Below are 14393 nucleotides of genomic sequence, written 5' to 3' on the forward strand. Positions count from 1 at the left end.
CTTGATAGAAGTATATCAAAATTATGAGAGGCATAGATAGGGTAGTCAGAATCTTTACTGTTTCACCTTGTCTGTTTCACCTTGGCTTTGCACCGTGTGAATGTTTTAGACAGCGCTCCCCCGCTTGCCCTGTCCCCCACCTGCATAAAGGGATGGTGAAGGAAGCGATGTGTGTGTGTGTGTTCCACTCTGACAGTCGCCGTTCCAGTTGCCGGTTTTTCAGGCGACTGCCGGCAACTTGACAGAATCCGGCAGTCCGCTGAAAAATCGCCTAAGTGGGACAGGCCCATAAGAGTCAGGAGGTCATGATGCAGCTTTATAGGACTCTGATGAGGCCACATTTGGAGTATTGAGTACAGAATAATGCCCGGATCAGGGGGTATTTGTTGCAGGGACGGAGTTGCATTATTTTCTCTGGAATCCCAGTGGTTGTGGGGCAACCCAACAGATGTATATAAAATTATTAGAGGCATAGATAGGGTCGATAGTCAGAATCTTTTTCCTAGGCATGATGAGATCTGACCTGAAGAAGGATCCTGCCCAAAACATAATCTTTCCATGTTCTCCAGAGATGCTGCCTGACCAATTGAGTCACTATAATTTTGTCTTTTTTCTGTAAACAGTTCCTTGTTTCTATATTTTGTTCAGGTCTTAATTCATTTTGTATTATGTTCCTTTTTTGTGGTTGCAAGAAAAGTCGCAAGACGGGTCTGGACCCGAAACGTCACCTATCCTTTTTTCCCAGAGGTGCTGCCTGACCTGTTGAGTTACTCGGGCACTTTGGATATCATTTCAATATTAATAGCAGCTCTGGTTAATTTGCAATTTATATTAATTTTAATTCAATGTTCATTGATTTCTTGTTCATTATAGCCTGAGTACTTTAACATGTTCTTCATTAAGTGGATCTTGAAGTTGCAATCACAGAAAGCACACATGTCATTCATATGATTTTGATTCTTACCTCTATTTTTGAAACCCTACACACTGTAAAGGATCATCAAAGTTAAAATTTCAAACTGGCAAATATAACAGAATCCAATCACTGCTGAAACTTTTTGGCCAACTTACATTTTGGGAGAATCAATCAAGATTTTGAAAAAATTACATATCATGCTTTGGTTAAAACCCTTGCCGTAAGAACAGCTAAATTCCACCCTGTTGCAAATTCCAGAATAACTCCTCACATCTTTTTTAAATATAACATGAATTCCACGCACGAAACAAGAATAATTTAGATCTTTCCTATGTCATGAGGCTACTTACTCACAAATGTGGACCAGATGAAATTAAGTGAAGGCAGGGGTGATGAATGAACACATCCAAATGTAGGAAAATCCCAGCCACAGCTTGGAAATGGTGCAGAGTTTCACTCAGGGGAACTAGTGTGCAGAGTGTTGGAGATGTCAGGTCTTGAAATAAGCAATAAATTGCATGCATTTATTCACCTTCATACAGTCATAGAACCATAGTGCCATACTGCAGCAGGCAGCAGGCAGTGAAGAAAGCGAATGGTATGTTAGCTTTCATAGCAAAAGGATTTGAGTATAGGAGCAGGGAGGTTCTACTGCAGTTGTACAGGGTCTTGGTGAGACCACACCTGGAGTATTGCGTACAGTTTTGGTCTCCAAATCTGAGGAAGGACATTATTGCCATAGAGGGAGTGCAGAGAAGGTTCACCAGACTGATTCCTGGGATGTCAGGACTGTCTTATGAAGAAAGACTGGATAGACTTGGTTTATACTCTCTAGAATTTAGCAGATTGAGAGGGGATCTTATAGAAACTTATAAAAGTCTTAAGGGGTTGGACAGGCTAGATGCAGGAAGATTGCTCCCGATGTTGGGGAAGTCCAGGACAAGGGGTCACAGCTTAAGGATAAGGGGGAAATCCTTTAAAACATATCATGAGATGAGAAGAACTTTTTTCACACAGAGAGTGGTGAATCTCTGGAACTCTCTGCCACAGAGGGTAGTCGAGGCCAGTTCATTGGCTATATTTAAGAGGGAGTTAGATGTGGCCCTTGTGGCTATGGGGATCAGAGGGTATGGAGAGAAGGCAGGTACGGGATACTGAGTTGGATGATCAGCCATGATCATATTGAATGGCGGTGCAGGCTCGAAGGGCCGAATGGCCTACTCCTGCACCTAATTTCTATGTTTCTATGTTTCTATGTTACAGAGGAGAAACAGGCCCTTCGACCCAACTTACCCACTCCGAACAATGTGCCCCATCTACAATATTCCCATCCGCCTGCGTTTGGCTCAGATTCTTCTTAAACTATCCGATCCATGTACCTGTGCAAATATTTTTTAAACATTATGATAGTACCTGGTGTCATTTCCTGGTTGTGTTTTAATCATTGCTGTATTTCTCAATTGTTAATTGGGAAATTAGCACAGAAATGACACACAACAATATCGTCATGTCATACAGCATGGAAACAGGCCCTTCGGCCCAATTCCCCCATACTGCTCAAGATACCCCATTCTAGCAGTGATTTGCCAGTGTTTGACCCATACCCCTCTAAACCTTTCCTATCCATGTACCTGACCATGGCCCCTTTTTATTTCTCAGTAATGCTGCTGAAGCAATAATCAAATAATTATCATTTAACATGTGCCTGTTCATAATGCTGGTGGAGGAAACAGATATTGTCCTGGATGTGAGGGAGAACATTAAATATCTGTTCAAATAAGAGGCAATCAGGACCCAAGTTTAACATCTTTTCTGAGAGATTGTTCCTTTGGAAGTGTCGCATTCTTCAGGTCTACCAACCTAAATCAGGTGGTTCAGTCCCTGCAATGAAACTTGCACTTATGATCTCATGTTCAAATGTCTTATAAATGTTGCTGTTGATGCAGGTACAGGTACAATGTTTAAGAGACATTTGGACAGATACTCGGATAGGAAAGGTTCAGAGGGATTTGGGCCAAACATGGGAAAATGGATCTCGCTTAATTAGGCTATCTTGGTTGGCGTGAATGAGTTTGGCTGAAGGGTCTGTTTACATGCTGTATGCCTCTGTGACTCTATGACTCGATGATCTGTTGACTCAAGTTTGGAAGTGCAGCCAAAGCTTGGACCGAGCACAGGTGTTCAGCAAAACAGTCACCGAGTCTACGCCTGGTCTCACCGATGTAAAGAAGGCCACATCGAGAGCACTGGATGCAGTAGATGAGGTTAGAGGTGGTGCACGTAAACCTCTGTCTCACCTGGTAGAACAGCTGGGGGCCCTGGATGGAGGCGGGAGAGAAGGTATAGGAACAGGTATTCCATCTCCTGTAATTGCAGGGGAAAGTACTGGCTAACTGGTCATTCTCAACCAACATGGATGTAACCAGTTTCTTGTGGTTAATTACCAATGATTGTCACAGTTATGTATGAGGCTGAACCAGCATAAACACATCATGTGAATAAAATTGAAGGGAACACACATTTTCACATCGGGAAAATCGAATGCAGATGAGATTAGAGGAGGTGCCTGTAAACCTCTGTGTCTGGAAGGACTGCTGGGGCCCCTGAATGGATGTGAGGGAGGAGGGATAGGGACAAGAGCTCACACTTCTGTACCTCTTGTCTGATTTTTAGAGAGGAACCGAGTGAGACGTCCTTGATTCAAACTTTCTGAAGCAGTGTGAAGTGTAATTGGAGTTAATGGAAGGGGGTTGGTTTGTGTGATGGTCTGAGCTGCATCCACAATTCTCTGCAATTTCTTGCGGTGTTGGATGGAGTTGTTCCCAAACCATGCTGCGATCTATTCAAATAAAATGCTTTCTATGGCACATTTGTAGAAATTGGTGAGAGTTGTTGGGGACATGCTGAACGTCCTAAACCTTCTTCTTCCTACTTATTTGAAAATAGTCCATCCGTTATCCTTGGGATATCTGCAGTGTTGTCCTCCACCATGAAGGCTGCAGTGGTTCTGGAAGGCAGCTGAACAATACCTTCCTAAGGGGAGTTAATGCCCCTGTCCCACTTAGGAAACCTGAACAGAAACCTCTGAAGACTTTGTGCCCCACCCAAGGTTTCCGTGCGGTTCCCGGAGGTTACCGAAGGTTTTTGTCAGTCTCCCTACCTGCTTCCACTACCTGCAACCACCTGCAACCTCCGGGAACCGCATGGAAACCTAGGGTGGGGCGCAAAGTCTCCAGAGGTTTCCGTTCAGGTTTCCTAAGTGGGACAGGGGCATGAGAGGATGGACAATCAATTGTGGTCTTGGCAGTAAAGACCTGATCCAAAAAATGAAGATATCCTCATCCAATAACTTGTTTTCAAAGTCTTCCTGAACTCCTTAAGTTTAGGTATTGAATCAAACAGTGCACTGATTGGTTTTGGAGAAATCAAACTCTAGGAAGGTTAAGATTCTTTCTTAGACTTGCATGGACTTGACACTTCACTTCTTGAGCTCTGATACAAATTCATGACTGAGTGGTTCATCATCCGGACCTACTTCATCTCCTGAGGAGATCATATGATAATATGAACAATTTAGATTTTGTCATCAAATATCTTTTGGTTTTGCAAACGAATCCACATCTTGACTCTCACTGTTGTTTGCTCAACTAGCCAGGGGGCTAAGAACACAAGTGCACTCACTTTGTTTGAAACTATATTCTTACTGATTTATGCCATCATGACATTTTGGAATCAATTGCCTTTGTTCCACTCTTGAAAATAAATGTTGTTGAACAAAGCTCTTTGTTTCATTAGTAGTTCTGCAGGTGTATCCCCGTGGTAAAATATGGTGCTGTTCTGCATTCCAGCAAGAAGTTGGACAAGCAATGTTTCATGCTGAGATTTGATGATTTCTGCACACTTGTTTGTTGTGAGTTTCTTTAACAATTCTGAATGATCTCTCAACTACTCCGTTTGAAGTCAGATATGAAAGAATAAGGGTTTATTTGACATCATTCCATTTCATAAAGTTTGAAAACTGAGTAGATCAAACATGAGGTCCATTGTCAGAAAGTGATTTTCAAGTGAATGATGACATGTACATTTTTGGCTTCATCTCACTGGTAATATTTTTAGTAGTACTGCAAGAGGCTATGTATTTCATGTCATTTCACTTTGAATGGCTATCAATCAGTTTGGGAAATTGTCATCCTTTAAATCACAGACGTTAATGCATGTCCTTACTATGCAAATAAAAGTAAACAAAGCCACTGCAATTGCTTTCCTACTAGTTATTCCTTTATCCTTTAAGAAATTTGATCCAGACGTTTTCTATCCATGATCCCAATGGATGCACTTCTGTTTCACGACAACCTATTGCGCTGGTATAGAATGGCTTCAGTATTTTATCTGTACATTGGCAACAATCTGTGCATCCTTCTAATATGTATCTAAATCTAAATTTTATTAGTTATTTAAGTTATGACATCAGATGGAAGCTGCATACCAAATCTCATTGCACTTATGTGCAATGACAATAAAATATATTATTATTATTATTATTATTATTATTATTATTATTATTATTATTATTATTATTATTATTATTATTATTATTATTATGACGTGTTATGTACGCTTCTCAATACTGGGTCTTTCTGGATCTTGACTGTCTAAGGCACAACTACCAAAAATACTTTAAAATACTATATTTTGATTTTTCGTGTCAGAGTTCTCATGTAATGGTTGCCATAGAGCATCTACAATCTTGTTCTGTTTGGAACTCCTGTACAGTTGCAATAAAATAGGACAATTGCTTATCCTTGCATCGCTGACGCAAATCTTATTGATATCATTAACCTGGGAAATATAATTGTTAGTAGTTGATTCTGATCTGTTATCAGGTAATGGAATTCGATGGTGAAAACTGAGTTTGCTGACTCCAGACATTATTGTAAGTACTTCCTTTTTGGTTTCTACATGTTGTGCGAATATAAAACTCAAAGAAGATTAGCTTTTCTCGCCTTATCACTGCATAAAAAAATCACGTCAACTTCAAATTATGTGTGGAGTTACAATCAATAAGATGAGTTTCATTGCCATTTTTTTCTTGCAATCATCAGATACAACCTGACGCTTCCCCGTCCATATCCATTTCATTAATTCCTGATCTTAAATCTGCTATATTTTCAGACCATGGAGCACTGTCAATGACCTCTAAGTAAGTAAGTAAGTAAGTAAGTTTATTGGCCAAGTATTCACATACAAGGAATTTGCCTTGGTGCTCCGCCCACAAGTAACAACATGACATATAGCGACAGTTACGAATGACTCAGAAAACACTAAACATTAATAATAATAAAACATTAATGATAAAACACCATTGATCAAGCATGTGAACCAACAAAATACCAGATCAAAGGGAGGCTACAGATTTTTGGCTGTTGAGTAGAGCAACTAGTTGTGGATAAAAACTGTTTTTATGTCTGGCTGTGGCAGCTTTGACAGTCCGGAGTCGCCTTCCAGAGGGAAGTGATTCAAAGAGTTTGTGGCCAGGGTGAGAGAGGTCAGAGATGAGCTTGCCCGCTCGCTTCCTGGGCCTACTTTTTTCTTCACTGGTTGTAGACCTTAGCATTAATCTTCCAAAAAGGTGCAAACCGCATTGCAAAAAAAGTACATTTGATCAACATAATTTTGTGCTCATGCAATCTACTGAATGTTTCTTCCAAAATCAGAAGATTAGTTTAGTTTAGTTTAGTTTGGTTTAGAGATACAGCGTGGAAATGTGCCCTTCGGTCCAACGAGTCTACATTGACCAACGATCCCCACATACTAACACTATCTTACACACAAGGGACAATTTGCAATTCTTACCGAAGCCGATTAACCCATGTCTTTGGAATATGGGAGTAAACTGGAGCCCCTGGAGAAAACTCCACACAGTCACAGAGAGAACGTACAAACTCCGTACAGACAGCACCCGTAGTCAGGATCGAACCTGGGTCTCAGGGGCTGTAAGGCAGCGACTCTACCACTGCGCTACCGTGTCACCCAAGTAAAAGATGCTCTTCTATTCCCATGTTAATTGATAATTAGCGGGACAGGCAGCATCTCTGGAGAGAAGGAATGGGTGACGTTTCGGGTCGAGACCCTTCTTCAGACTGGTTAGAGATAAGTAAGGGTTCGTCTGCTCCACTGTGAAATTGGATGATCAGCCATGATCATATTGAATGGCGGTGCAGGCTCGAAGGGCCGAATGGCCTACTCCTGCACCTATTTTTCTATTTCTATGTTTCTTCAAGGTGTGTCTACTTTAAATAAGTTCTCCTCCTCTCTCCGAAGAGAATTCTGCAACATCCTCTCTCGCTACTCCCCCTCTGTGATTCCTCCTGCTCTCCGACTCTACGACCATGTTTTAACCAAGACTCGCTACCACCGCCACATGTGTGTTCTCGGTGCCTTCATCTTCTACCTCGTGGATTCAAGCACAGGTGCCAGACATTCCAGTTCAGACCCAACCCGGATTACAGGTACCGACAGTCGATCTACCGTCCAATAGTTCTCCTACCGTGCCCTGCGATCGACACTGGCTGCAATGCACCATCACCAGTAGACCCTCACTCTGACTCTCCCACAGCTCCGGGCCTCACTCCCCCAGGCTTGCAATGAACCACGACTGTACTTCATTCAACACCCTCAACAAACGCTTCCTCTGCTACCTGGACTCTACCAAGGATCACCCGCGAGCCCACATCCAGACCGGTCCCTCGACCGCCCGCAGACCCGGGGCTCCACCGCTGGATCTCGCCGCCTGCCCGACAACCACAAGGCCTCAATTACCACCACGAGGAGCAGCACCAGCATCCACCGCCTCTCCGACCCTCACCGCCTTCCTGGCCGAACCGAGGCCTGGACCACCGATACTGCCGTGGCTGCCGACTCTCCCCCCTCCCTGAGGCCGCCGCTGTTGCCGACCTTCACTGTCTCCCCAGGACCATTGATGCTGTCACCGCCAACCTGTATCTCTACTCCAGCCGCCCATGGGCCTCCACCAGCGACTCCACCAACCCTCGCCTCTCCACCGCCCACCAGAGGGCTGGAGCCGTTGCCTCACCTGAGATCCAGGCTCAGCACCAGGCCCACAACCTCCACCATGCAGAGTCCAACAGCACATGGTCTGCCTGCTAGGTCCTACTGCTCCAACCCCCCTCCTAAGGGAACCTCAATAGTGATGGGTCTTCCCCTTCCCCATCTTTTAACCAGGTTACCCTGACCACACCCCACCCATACAATAGTCACTCATGCCCCCCATCTCTCGGGAACACCCACCATCCCCCGATCAGATCTCGCCTCGGCCTTTGTCCACTCCCTGACCCTTCTCTGACCTCAACCCCCACCTTCGTTGTGTCTTCACCATACCCCCTGACCTCCCCCTTTCTGATATGGAACGGTCTGCTCTCAACGGAGGCCTCACCTTCATTCCCCTCCACCCCACCTCAACAAGCTGCGGGCCCGCCACGACATAGAGCTTTTCTTCCATCACCTCCACTTCCGTGCCTTATTCTATGGGAAGGAGTCCTCACCACCCATTGATGACCCCTTCTCCACCGGTCCCCCTCCTCTTGGACTCCCCAGTACAGCCTTCCACCCTCTCTAGGCCTCTTTATTTTTAACTGCTGGCGAGACAACCTTTTCACTCCCCTTACCTTCTCCAACCTCAACCCCTCTGAACGTACACACGTCCGTCCATTCTACAGCAACCCTTTCATTATAATCAAACCCGCCAACAAGGGAGGTGCCGTGGTAGTCTGGCGCGCTGACCTCCAACGGGCTGAGGCTAGGCGACAACTCTCAGACACCCCCTCCTACATATCCTTGGGCCTTGATCCCACAGATGAGCACCAGGCCTTAATCTCAAACACCATTGCTGGTTTTTATCACTTCTAGCTATCTGCCTTCCACAGCCTCGATCTAACCTTATCATTTCCCAGTCCCGCACAGCCCGATTTTACCTTCTCCCCAAGATCCACAAACACAACTGCCCTGGCAGACCCATAGTTTCTGCCAGCTCCTGCCCCAGGGAAATTATTTCCACATACCTCGACTCCATCCTATCCCCCCTGGTCCAATCTCTCCCGAACTATGTCCAAGATACCCCACATGCCCTTCATCTAATGACTTCCGCTTCCCGAGCCCCCGCTCCCTCATCTTTACTCTGGACGTTCAGTCACTCTACACCTCCATCCCCCACCAGGAAGGCCTCCGTTTCACCCTCGACCGCTGAACCATCCAATTTCCCTCTGCTAACACTCTACCAGTCTACCTCACCCTCAGCAACTTCTCCTTTGACTCCTCCCACTTTCTCCAAGTCCAAGGCGTAGCTATGGGCACCCGCATGGGCCCCAGCTATGCCTGCCTTTTTGTAGAGTAGGTTGAACAATCCCTGTTCCAGGCATACATTGGCCCTATCCCCAAACTCTATCTCCATTACATTGATGTTTGTGACGGTGCTACCTCCTGCACCCATGCAGAACTCATGGACTTCATCAACCAATTTTCATCCTGCACTCAAATTTATTTAAAGCTTCCTAAATGCCATTATCACACCTGCATCAACCACCACCCCCAACAGTTTTCAGGCACTCATCACCTTCTATAAAAACTTGCTCTTTGAACTTGCCCCTCTCACCTTAATGCTATGCCCTCTTGTATTGATTGCCATGTATATATTTTTTCTTTGACTGGATAGCATGCAACAAAGAGCTTTTCACTGTACCTCGGTACACATGACAATAATAAGCTAAACTAAATTAAACAATAGTTGTTAAACAATGTTACCAATAGGCTTTGTTTATTGACTTTACTGCTTGTTGTCTCAATCAGCTTCTGGCTGCAGCGCGGTGGGGAAAATCTTCGACCGCCAACCTACACCATCTTGAAGCTGCGGTCTCCGGTGGGGAGGCACCGATTCAGGACTTACCTGGACTTACCTTGTCTGTACATCTGGATGACCCGCAGCGGCGACTGCGGAGGATTGAGGTCCCGATCACGGGGGAAAATGGAGGAGGACTGGCCAAATTTTGTGCCTTCCACTACAGTGATGAATGCTGTGGTGGATGTTTGTGTTAAATTTTTATTGTGTATTGTGTGTTCATTTTCATTGTACCGCCGCTGACAAATTCATTTCACTTTATGTGCAAGGGACAAATAAAACTTGACTTGACTTGACTTGAGCTTCAAACTATGAAGTCCATCTTTATGTTGTTATTTTGAAGTTTATTTTGCTGCTTATCTTTTTCTTGGAGTTCCAGACGCTCAAAATGTGATATTACTTTTGGCAATTTGAAAATCATTTGGCTGTGAGTGATGGTTACTGCAACTGACTAAACAAGTCTCGTCGGTATGCTCTGGGCTTGCCTTGGGCTTTACTACAGCTCAGGTTGAAGGTTGCACCTGTACTAATGGCCCGTGGTGATGAAATCTTCAACCATTCTGGATGCCATTTTCATCATTACAGCAATTTCACATGCAAATTCAGACATCAGGGTTTGCATGTTCAACAACTTTGACCAAAGTAATTTATCTACAACTCCATGATGAAGCTACCTTCACAAGAAGAGCCAGTGAATACAACATACTGTCAGTGCCAGGAAAGGAACATCTCCATCAAGAGCATATGTAACCACCCTCTCTTGACATTTAATGATAATACCTTTGGCAGGTTCCCCGCCATCAACATAGAACATAGAAACATAGAAACATAGAAAATAGGTGCAGGAGTAGGCCATTCGGCCCTTCGAGCCTGCACCGCCATTCAATATGATCATGGCTGATCATCCAACTCAGTATCCTGTACCTGCCTTCTCTCCATACCCCCTGATCCATTTAGCCACAAGGGCCACATCTAACTCCCTCTTAAATATAGCCAATGAACTGGCCTCAACTACCTTCTATGGCAGAGAGTTCCAGAGATTCACCACTGTGTGAAAAATGTTTTTCTCATCTCGGTCCTAAAGGATTTTCCCTTTATCCTTAAACTGTGACCCCTTGTCCTGGACTTCCCCAACATCGGGAACAATCTTCCTGCATCTAGCCTGTCCAACCCCTTAAGAATTTTGTATGTTTCTATAAGATCCCCCCTCAATCTTCTAAATTCTAGCGAGTACAAGCCAAGTCTATCCAGTCTTTCTTCATATGAGAGTCCTGACATCCCAGGAATCAGTCTGGTGAACCTTCTCTGTACTCCCTCTTTCTTTGTCTTTCCTCAGATTTGGAGACCAAAACTGTACACAATACTTCACGTGTGGTCTCATCAATACCCTGTACAACTGCAGTAGAACCTCCCTGCTCCTATACTCAAATCCTTTTGCTATGAATGCTAACATTGTCGACGTCACAAATGACTTGAGGATCAAGTGGCCCGGCTATAACATACAAGTATTGCTCATTTTCTTGGAATGCTTATCATAAAATGTTCTTCAAAAAGTAATTTCTATGCAGGCAAGTTCCTCTGTCTCAGTTATTGGATAAATTCCATTTTGGGAGTGTATGTTTGTGATTGGCGGCTAAGTTTAAAAAAAATTAACTATTTAGGCAGTGATTGATATTGGGTTTAGCAAAGTTTAGTAAAGGAATTAAGGGATATGGGGAAAAAGCAGAATGGGGTACTGATTTTAGATGATCACCCATGATCATATTAAATGGCCGTGTTGACTCGAAGGGCCGATTGGCCTACTCCTGCATCTATTTTTCTATGTTTCTATGAAACATATCCTGACTACTTACTCATCAATGACTACTGCCCAGTAGCTCTAACATCAACCATTATAAAGTTCTTTAAAAGTAATGGGCCACGTTTGCATGGACATCTGGAAACTTTTGACCCACTTGTACACAAAAAATGGATCGAGGGAGGACGCCATCTCCCTTGCACTAGATTTAGTCCTGGGTTACATTGATAATAAGAACACCAATGTCGGGATGTTATTGTGGAGGAAGGAACTGCAGACGCTGGTTTACACTGAAGATAGACATAAAATACTGGAGTAACTCAGCGGGACAGGCATCATCTCTGGAGAGAAGGAATGGGTAACGTTTCAAGAAAGCACATCAGCCCATCACCTTTCACCCCATCAGCCATCGCATAAAAAAAACAAAATCCTCCGACATTTTTGCCACCTTCAATGAGATCCCACCACTAGCCACATTTTCCCATCTCATCCCCTTTCCGCAGAGACCGTTTCTTCCTCAAGTCCATGGTTAACTCATCCCTTCTCACCCAAACCACCCCCTCCCCAGCTATCTTCTCCTGCAACTGCAGGAGATGCAACACCTGTTCCTATACTTCCTCTCTCGACTCTGTACAGGGACCCTGACAGTCCTTTCAGGTGAGGCACTTGCAACTCCTCCAACCTCATCTACTGTATCCGTTGTTCAAGATGTGGACTCTTACACATCGGCGAGGCCAAACGTAGACTGGGCGATCATTTTGCGGAACACCTTCACTCAGTCCGCCTGGACCCACCTGATCTCAACAAAGTGAGGCTCAATGCAAATTGGAGGAACAGCATCCCATATTTTGCTTTGGCAGCTTACAACCCAGGGGTAGACACAAAAAGCTCAGTAACTCAGCGGGACAGGCAGCATCTCTGGAGAGAAGGAATGGGTGACCTTTTCGGTCGAGACCCTACTTCAAACCAGGGGTATAAGTTTTGATTCCTCTAACTGCAAGTAACCCCTGCATTGCCTCCCTCTCCATCCCTCCCCCCACCCTAGTCATAGCAGCTTTCATTCTCACCTCGCTACAGCTAACAATGACCTACATAGATACAGGAGGTTTATGAGTAGGCCATTCGGCCCTTCGAGCCAGCACCGCCATTCAATGTGACCATGGCTGATCAACCACAATCAGTACCCTGTTCCTGCCTTCTCCCCATATCCCTTGATTCCGCTAGCCCTAAGAACTCGATCTAATTCTCTTTTGATGGCATCCAGTGAATTGGCCTCCACCGCCTTCTGAGGCAGAGAATTCCACAAATTCACAACTCTCTGGGTGAAAATGTTTTTCCTCATCTCAGTTCTAAATGGCCTACCCCTTATTCTTAAACTGTGGCCCCTGGTTCTGGACCCCCCCTCCCCTCCCCCACCCCCAACATCGGGAACATGTTTCCTGCATCAAGCATGTCCAATCCCATAATAATTTGATATGTTTCTTTGATAAGAGATCCTCTCATCCTACTAAATTCCAGTGAATACAAGCATAGTTGCTTTCAAATATTATATGATCATCCCGCCACCAGGGGAATTAACCTCATGAACCTACGCTGCACTCCCTCAGTAGCAAGAATGTCCTTCCTCAAATTAGGAGACAAAAACTGCACAAAATATTCCAGGTGTGGTCTCACCAGGGCCCTGTACAACTGCAGAAGGACATCTTTGCTCCTATACCCCTCTCATTATGAAGGCCAACTTGCCATTAGCTGTTCCCTTTATCATTGTGACTTTTTTGCATAGCTTTCATTCATTTGTTCTATGTCTCTCTCCACCATCTCTTGTCTGTTTCTCCCGTTTCTCTTTCCCATGACTTTCAGTGTGAAGAAGGGTTTCGACCCGAAACTTTGCCTATTTCCCTCGTTCCATAGAGCCTCACCCGCTGCGTTCCTCCAGCATTTTTGTCTACCTTCTCTCGGGATGCTGCCTGTCCTCGCTGAGTTACTCCAGCCTTCTGTGTCGTGTCTATCTTCGGTTTAAATCGAAGCCTGAAGTCTGCAACGTCCAGGTTCAGGAATAGCTACTTCCCCACGGCCATCAGGCTATTGCAGTTGTACAGGGTCTTGGTGAGACCACATCTGGAGTATTGCGTACAGTTTTGGTCTCTTAATCTGAGGAAAGACATTCTTGCAATAGAGGGAGTACAGAGAAGGTTCACCAGACTGATTCCTGGGATGTCAGGACTTTCATATGAAGAAAGACTGAATAGACTCGGCTTGTACTCGCTAGAATTTAGAAGATTGAGGGGGGATCTTATAGAAACGTACAAAATTCTTAAGGGGTTGGACGGCTAGATGCAGGAACATTGTTCCTGATGTTGGGGAAGTCCAGAACAAGGGGTCACAGTTTAAGGATAAGGGGGAATATTTTAGGACCGAGATGAGAAAAACATTTTTCATACAGAGAGTGGTGAATCTGTGGAATTCTCTGCCACAGAAGGTAGTTGAGGCCTGTTCATTGGCTATATTTAAGAGGGAGTTAGATGTGGCCCTTGTGGCTAAAGGGATCAGAGGGTATGGAGAGAAGGCAGGTACAGGATACTGAGTTGGATGATCAGCCATGATCATATTGAATGGCGGTGCAGGCTCGAAGGGCCGAATGGCCTACTCCTGCACCTATTTTCTATGTTTCTATGTTTCAACCAAAACTCTGAACATTAATAGCCCATTATCTGTTTATTTGCACTTTATCTGTTTATTTGTCCATGTGTGTATATATTTATATATAT

Source organism: Amblyraja radiata, chromosome 2, assembly GCF_010909765.2.
Source record: "Amblyraja radiata isolate CabotCenter1 chromosome 2, sAmbRad1.1.pri, whole genome shotgun sequence".
In the NCBI taxonomy this organism is placed as follows: Eukaryota; Metazoa; Chordata; class Chondrichthyes; order Rajiformes; family Rajidae; genus Amblyraja; species Amblyraja radiata.